This window comes from Blennius ocellaris (genome assembly GCF_963422515.1).
Source record: "Blennius ocellaris genome assembly, contig: SCAFFOLD_356, whole genome shotgun sequence".
NCBI lineage: Eukaryota > Metazoa > Chordata > Actinopteri > Blenniiformes > Blenniidae > Blennius > Blennius ocellaris.
In genome coordinates, this window is record NW_027662035.1 from 1 (window position 1) to 7,969 (window position 7,969).

The 7,969-nt window shown below is 55.9% G+C and overlaps 1 long non-coding RNA gene across 1 annotated transcript; it reads right to left on the minus strand.

Moving 5' to 3' along the window:
* Positions 1–2,165: 2,165 nt before the first annotated feature.
* On the minus strand, positions 2,166–6,017 carry LOC308148390. Its single transcript, XR_013937190.1, has 4 exons — positions 5,938–6,017; positions 3,858–3,941; positions 2,281–2,429; positions 2,166–2,210 (listed from the first exon to the last, which is right to left on the minus strand). It is a non-coding gene; the product is annotated as an uncharacterized lncRNA (long non-coding RNA).
* Positions 6,018–7,969: the final 1,952 nt, after the last annotated feature.

Below are 7,969 nucleotides of genomic sequence, written 5' to 3' on the forward strand. Positions count from 1 at the left end.
CAGCGGTCCAGAGGTTCAGGTCCCGGCTGGAGGCGGCTGAGGCGGGAAAACTCCTGGTGGGGGGGGGAGGGGGGGTAGAGGGAGGAGGGGGGGGGGCAATCAGAAGATCAAGACCAGAGAATAGAACGTCTTCACTAGTTTGTGTTGCCGTGGCGACCAGGTGGACCCTAACCAGGTAGAGGATAGGGGGGTTAGGGGAGGTAGAGGGGAGGGTAGGGGGGTAGAGGGGAGGATAGGGGGGTTAGGGGAGGTAGAGGGGAGGATAGGGGGGTTAGGGGAGGTAGAGGGGAGGGTAGGGGGGTAGAGGGGAGGATAGGGGGGTTAGGGGAGGTAGAGGGGAGGGTAGGGGGGTAGAGGGGAGGATAGGGGGGGTAGAGGGGAGGATAGGGGGGTTAGGGGAGGTAGAGGGGAGGGTAGGGGGGTAGAGGGGAGGATAGGGGGGGTAGGGGAGGTAGAGGGGAGGGTAGGGGGGTAGAGGGGAGGATAGGGGGGTTAGGGGAGGTAGAGGGGAGGGTAGGGGGGTAGAGGGGAGGATAGGGGGGTTAGGGGAGGTAGAGGGGAGGGTAGGGGGGTAGAGGGGAGGATAGGGGGGGTAGAGGGGAGGATAGGGGGGGTAGAGGGGGTAGAGGGGAGGATAGGGGGGGTAGAGGGGGAGGAGGGGGGGTAGAGGGGGTAGAGGGGAGGATAGGGGGGGTAGAGGGGAGGATAGGGGGGGTAGAGGGGAGGATAGGGGGGTTAGGGGAGGTAGAGGGGAGGGTAGGGGGGTAGAGGGGAGGGTAGGGGGGGTAGAGGGGGGATAGGGGGGGTAGAGGGGGGATAGGAGGGGGTAGAGGGGAGGATAGGGGGGTAAAGGGGAGGATAGGGGGGGTAGAGGGGAGGATAGGGGGGGTAGAGGGGGTAGAGGGGAGGATAGGGGGGGTAGAGGGGAGGATAGGGGGGTAGAGGGGAGGATAGAGGGGTAGAGGGGAGGATAGGGGGGTAGAGGGGAGGATAGGGGGGTAGAGGGGAGGATAGGGGGGGTAGAGGGGAGGATAGGGGGGGTAGAGGGGGTAGAGGGGAGGATAGGGGGGGTAGAGGGGGTAGAGGGGAGGATAGGGGGGGTAGAGGGGAGGATAGGGGGGTTAGGGGAGGTAGAGGGGAGGGTAGGGGGGTAGAGGGGAGGGTAGGGGGGGTAGAGGGGGGATAGGGGGGATAGGAGGGGGTAGAGGGGAGGATAGGGGGGTAAAGGGGAGGATAAGGGGGGTAGAGGGGGGATAGGGGGGGTAGAGGGGGTAGAGGGGAGGATAGGGGGGTAAAGGGGAGGGGGGATAGAGGGGAGGATAGGAGGGGTAGAGGGGGGGAGGATAGGGGAGGATAGGAGGGTAGGGGGGGGTAGAGGGGAGGATAGGGGGGTAGGGGGGGTAGAGGGGAGGATAGGGGGGTAGGGGGGGTAGAGGGGAGGATAGGAGGGGTAGAGGGGGGGAGGATAGGATGGTAGGGGGGGGGGAGGATAGGGGAGGATAGGAGGGTAGGGGGGGTAGAGGGGAGGATAGGGGGGTAGGGGGGGGGAGGATAGGGGAGGATAGGAGGGTAGGGGGGGTAGAGGGGAGGATAGGGGGGTAGGGGGGGGGAGGATAGGGGAGGATAGGAGGGTAGGGGGGGTACCTCAGTGGCCTGCAGGGCGGCAGCGTTGGTTCTCCACAGCGCAGAGTTCACCACCAGGCTGAAGGACCTGACACGGAACACAGTGAGTTCCTCTGCTGCTCCTCCAGAGAACCTCCGTCTGGAGAACCTCCGTCTGGAGAACCTCCCACTCACCCTGGATCGAGAACCTCATCCACCCGGTCCTCCGAGACCTGGAACCTCCTGGAATCACACACACAGAGTCAGGACTGGGTGTTGGTTGGTTCTAGAGGTTCTAGAGGTTCTAGAGGTTCTAGAGGTTCTAAAGGTTCCAGAGGTTCACCTCAGTGCGCTGGTGGACTTGGAGCTCCCCTGGTTCTGGACTGATCTTGGACCTGCACACACACACACCTGTTCAGAACCAGTCCGGGACGGGTTCAGGTCCGGTCCAGAACCGGTCCAGAACCAGCCCATTAGGAACCATGATGTGAAGGTTTTGCTGGGTCTTGGTGGACCTCTGAGGTTCTGGGTGCCTCAGCTGGTCTTCCTGACCTGGTTCTGGTCTTCGGTCGTCCCTCTCTGCTCCAGAACCAGAACCAGAACCCAACCTGGAGTCCAGAGACACAATGAAGACCTGGTCCCACCCGGGTCTAGCCGCCCCCCCACTGCACCACCAACCTGCTGAGGGACCGGATCAGGTCCAGCACCGGGTCCTCCAGGAGGTCCAGACCCCTCCTGCTGGCCTGCAGGAACCCGGGACCAGGTCCCTCCTGGACATGGACTCTGGACTCAGGGGGACCCTGCTGGACCTCCTGCTGGACCCAGTCCTGGACCCCAAAGAACCAGAACCAGGAGGTAAGGAGGAGGTCAGGAGGAGGAGGAGGTCAGGAGGAGGAGGAGGAGGTCAGGAGGAGGAGGAGGAGGTCAGGAGGAGGAGGAGGTCAGGAGGAGGTCAGGAGGAGGAGGAGGTCAGGAGGAGGAGGAGGAGGTCAGGAGGAGGAGGAGGTCAGGAGGAGGAGGAGGTCAGGAGGAGGAGGAGGTCAGGAGGAGGAGGAGGAGGTCAGGAGGAGGAGGAGGTCAGGAGGAGGAGGAGGAGGTCAGGAGGAGGAGGAGGAGGTCAGGAGGTCAGGAGAAGCAGGAGGCCAGGAGGAGGAGGTCAGGAGGAGGTCAGGAGGTCAGGAGGAGGAGGAGGTCAGGAGGAGGTCAGGAGGAGGAGGTCAGGAGGAGGAGGAGGTCAGGAGGAGGTCAGGAGGAGGAGGTCAGGAGGAGGAGGTCAGGAGGAGGAGGAGGTCAGGAGGAGGTGCAGCAGCAGGAGGAGGAGGTCAGGAGGAGGAGGAGGTCAGGAGGAGGAGGTCAGGAGGAGGAGGAGGTAAGGAGGAGGTCAGGAGGAGGAGGAGGTCAGGAGGAGGAGGAGGAGGTCAGGAGGAGGAGGAGGAGGTCAGGAGGAGGAGGAGGTCAGGAGGAGGTCAGGAGGAGGAGGAGGTCAGGAGGAGGAGGAGGAGGTCAGGAGGAGGAGGAGGTCAGGAGGAGGAGGAGGTCAGGAGGAGGAGGAGGTCAGGAGGAGGAGGAGGAGGTCAGGAGGAGGAGGAGGTCAGGAGGAGGAGGAGGAGGTCAGGAGGAGGAGGAGGAGGTCAGGAGGTCAGGAGAAGCAGGAGGCCAGGAGGAGGAGGTCAGGAGGAGGTCAGGAGGTCAGGAGGAGGAGGAGGTCAGGAGGAGGTCAGGAGGAGGAGGTCAGGAGGAGGAGGTCAGGAGGAGGAGGAGGTCAGGAGGAGGTGCAGCAGCAGGAGGAGGAGGTCAGGAGGAGGAGGAGGTCAGGAGGAGGAGGTCAGGAGGAGGAGGAGGTCAGGAGGAGGTCAGGAGGAGGAGGAGGTCAGGAGGTCAGGAGGAGGAGGAGGTCAGGAGGAGGTCAGGAGGAGGAGGAGGTCAGGAGGAGGTCAGGAGGTCAGGAGGAGGAGGAGGTCAGGAGGAGGTCAGGAGGAGGAGGAGGAGGTCAGGAGGAGGAGGTCAGGAGGAGGTCAGGAGGTCAGGAGGAGGAGGAGGTCAGGAGGAGGAGGAGGTCAGGAGGAGGAGGAGGTCAGGAGGAGGTCAGGAGGTCAGGAGGAGGTCAGGAGGTCAGGAGGAGGTCAGGAGGTCAGGAGGAGGAGGAGGTCAGGAGGAGGAGGAGGTCAGGAGGTCAGGAGGTCAGGAGGAGGTCAGGAGGAGGTCAGGAGGTCAGGAGGAGGTCAGGAGGAGGTGCAGCAGCAGGAGGAGCTCACCCAGAGGAGGTCCAGGTAGAAGCAGCGTCTCCTCAGATCTTCACTGAGTGACGACAAAAGATCAAAGACCGGATCTGGAACAACCTGGAGACACAGAGTACCTGTGTGTACTAGTGTGTACTAGTGTGTACTAGTGTGTACTAGTGTGTACCTGTACCAGTACCTGTGTGTACTAGTGTGTACTAGTGTGTACCTGTACCAGTACCTGTGTGTACTAGTGTGTACTAGTGTGTGCCTGTACCAGTACCTGTGTGTACTAGTGTGTACTAGTGTGTACCTGTACCAGTACCTGTGTGTACTAGTGTGTACTAGTGTGTACCTGTACCAGTACCTGTGTGTACTAGTGTGTACTAGTGTGTACCTGTACCAGTACCTGTGTGTACTAGTGTGTACTAGTGTGTACCTGTACCAGTACCTGTGTGTACTAGTGTGTACTAGTGTGTACCTGTACCAGTACCTGTGTGTACTAGTGTGTACTAGTGTGTACCTGTACCAGTACCTGTGTGTACTAGTGTGTACTAGTGTGTACCTGTACCAGTACCTGTGTGTACTAGTGTGTACTAGTATGTACCTGTACCAGTACCTGTGTGTACTAGTGTGTACTAGTGTGTACCTGTACCAGTACCTGTGTGTACTAGTGTGTACCAGTACCTGTGTGTACTAGTGTGTACCTGTACCAGTACCTGTGTGTACTAGTGTGTACTAGTGTGTACTAGTGTGTACCTGTACCAGTACCTGTGTGTACTAGTGTGTGCTAGTGTGTACTAGTGTGTACCTGTACCAGTACCTGTGTGTACTAGTGTGTACTAGTGTGTACCTGTACCAGTACCTGTGTGTACTAGTGTGTGCTAGTGTGTGCTAGTGTGTACCTGTACCAGTACCTGTGTGTACTAGTGTGTACTAGTGTGTACCTGTACCAGTACCTGTGTGTACTAGTGTGTACCTGTACCAGTACCTGTGTGTACTAGTGTGTACTAGTGTGTGCTAGTGTGTACCTGTACCAGTACCTGTGTGTACTAGTGTGTACCTGTACCAGTACCTGTGTGTATGTGCTAGTGTGTACCTGTACCAGTACCTGTGTGTACTAGTGTGTACTAGTGTGTACCTGTACCAGTACCTGTGTGTACTAGTGTGTACTAGTATGTACCTGTACCAGTACCTGTGTGTACTAGTGTGTACTAGTGTGTACCTGTACCAGTACCTGTGTGTACTAGTGTGTACCTGTACCCAGTACCTGTGTGTACTAGTGTGTACTAGTGTGTACCTGTACCAGTACCTGTGTGTACTAGTGTGTACCTGTACCAGTACCTGTGTGTACTAGTGTGTACTAGTGTGTGCTAGTGTGTACCTGTACCAGTACCTGTGTGTACTAGTGTGTACCTGTACCAGTACCTGTGTGTACTAGTGTGTGCTAGTGTGTACCTGTACCAGTACCTGTGTGTACTAGTGTGTACTAGTGTGTACCTGTACCAGTACCTGTGTGTACTAGTGTGTACTAGTATGTACCTGTACCAGTACCTGTGTGTACTAGTGTGTACTAGTGTGTACCTGTACCAGTACCTGTGTGTACTAGTGTGTACCTGTACCAGTACCTGTGTGTACTAGTGTGTACTAGTGTGTGCTAGTGTGTACCTGTACCAGTACCTGTGTGTACTAGTGTGTACCTGTACCAGTACCTGTGTGTACTAGTGTGTACTAGTGTGTACCTGTACCAGTACCTGTGTGTACTAGTGTGCACTAGTGTGTACCTGTACCAGTACCTGTGTGTACTAGTGTGTACTAGTGTGTACCTGTACCAGTACCTGTGTGTACTAGTGTGTACTAGTGTGTGCTAGTGTGTACCTGTACCAGTACCTGTGTGTACTAGTGTGTACTAGTGTGTACCTGTACCAGTACCTGTGTGTACTAGTGTGTACCTGTACCAGTACCTGTGTGTACTAGTGTGTACTAGTGTGTGCTAGTGTGTACCTGTACCAGTACCTGTGTGTACTAGTGTGTACCAGTACCAGTGTTTACTAGTGTGTACCAGTGTGTACCAGTGCACCAGTGTGTACCAGTACCAGTGTGTACTAGTGTGTACCAGTGAACTCTCTAACAGCCTCCTCAGGTCTTGTAACTTGCTGCTGATGGTCGACTGCTGCTGGTTACTGCTGTGCTTCTACACACACACACACACACACACACACACACACACACACACACACACACACACAGTAAAACAACAGGTACATTTTTGTGTGTGTGTGTGTGTGTGTGTGTGTGTGTGTGTGTGTGTGTGTGTGTGTGTGTGTGTGTGTGTGTGTGTGTGTGTGTGTGTGTGTGTGTGTCTCCACCTCAGCCTGGATCAGAACCTCAGAGTTTCTCATTATTTCCTGGATTTTCTCTTTCAAAGTTTCCTTCGACTTCATGAGGGAAAGTTTCTCCTCCAGACGAGTCGACGCCTCCTTAACCTGCAACAGGTCACCAGGTCAACAGGTCAACAGGTCACCAAGTCAACAGGTCAACAGGTCAACAGGTCAACAGGTCACCAGGTCAACAGGTCAACAGGTCACCAGGTCACCAGGTCAACAGGTCAACAGGTCAACAAGTACACAAGTCAACAGGTCACCAGGTCAACAGGTCACCAGGTCAACAGGTCAACAGGTCAACAGGTCATAAAGTCAACAAGTACACAAGTCAACAGGTCACCAGGTCACCAGGTCAACAGGTCAACAGGTCACCAGGTCAACAGGTCACCAGGTCAACAAGTCACCAGGTCAACAGATCAACAGGTCACCAGGTCACCAGGTCAACAAGTCACCAGGTCAACAGGTCAACATGGGTCACCATGAGTCACTACGAGTCACCAGGTCACCATGGGTCACTACGAGTCACCAAGTCACCAGGTCAACATGAGTCACTATGAGTCACCAGGTCACCATGAGTCACCAGGTCATCACGAGTCACCAGGTCAACATGAGTCACTACGAGTCACCAGGTCATCACGAGTCACCAGGTCAACATGAGTCACTATGAGTCACCAGGTCACCACGAGTCACCAGGTCAACATGAGTCACTATGAGTCATCACGAGTCACCAGGTCACCATGAGTCACCAGGTCACCATGAGTCACTATGAGTCACCAGGTCACCATGAGTCACCAGGTCAACATGAGTCACTATGAGTCACCAGGTCACCACGAGTCACCAGGTCATCACGAGTCACTACGAGTCACCAGGTCAACATGAGTCACTATGAGTCACCAGGTCACCATGAGTCACCAGGTCAACATGAGTCACTATGAGTCACCAGGTCACTACGAGTCACCAGGTCATCACGAGTCACTACGAGTCACCAGGTCAACATGAGTCACTATGAGTCACCAGGTCAACATGAGTCACTATGAGTCACCAGGTCACCACGAGTCACCAGGTCATCACGAGTCACCAGGTCACCATGAGTCACCAGGTCAACATGAGTCACTATGAGTCACCAGGTCACCACGAGTCACCAGGTCATCACGAGTCACTACGAGTCACCAGGTCAACATGAGTCACTATGAGTCACCAGGTCACCATGAGTCACCAGGTCAACATGAGTCACTATGAGTCACCAGGTCACCACGAGTCACCAGGTCATCACGAGTCACTACGAGTCACCAGGTCAACATGAGTCACTATGAGTCACCAGGTCACCATGAGTCACCAGGTCAACATGAGTCACTATGAGTCACCAGGTCACTACGAGTCACCAGGTCAACATGAGTCACTATGAGTCACCAGGTCACCATGAGTCACCAGGTCAACATGAGTCACTATGAGTCACCAGGTCAACATGAGTCACCAGGTCAACATGAGTCACCAGGTCACCATGAGTCACCAGGTCAACATGAGTCACTATGAGTCACCAGGTCAACATGAGTCACCAGGTCACCATGAGTCACCAGGTCAACATGAGTCACTATGAGTCACCAGGTCACCATGAGTCACCAGGTCAACATGAGTCACTATGAGTCACCAGGTCACTACGAGTCACCAGGTCAACATGAGTCACTATGAGTCACCAGGTCACCATGAGTCACCAGGTCAACATGAGTCACCAGGTCAACATGAGTCACTACGAGTCACCACGAG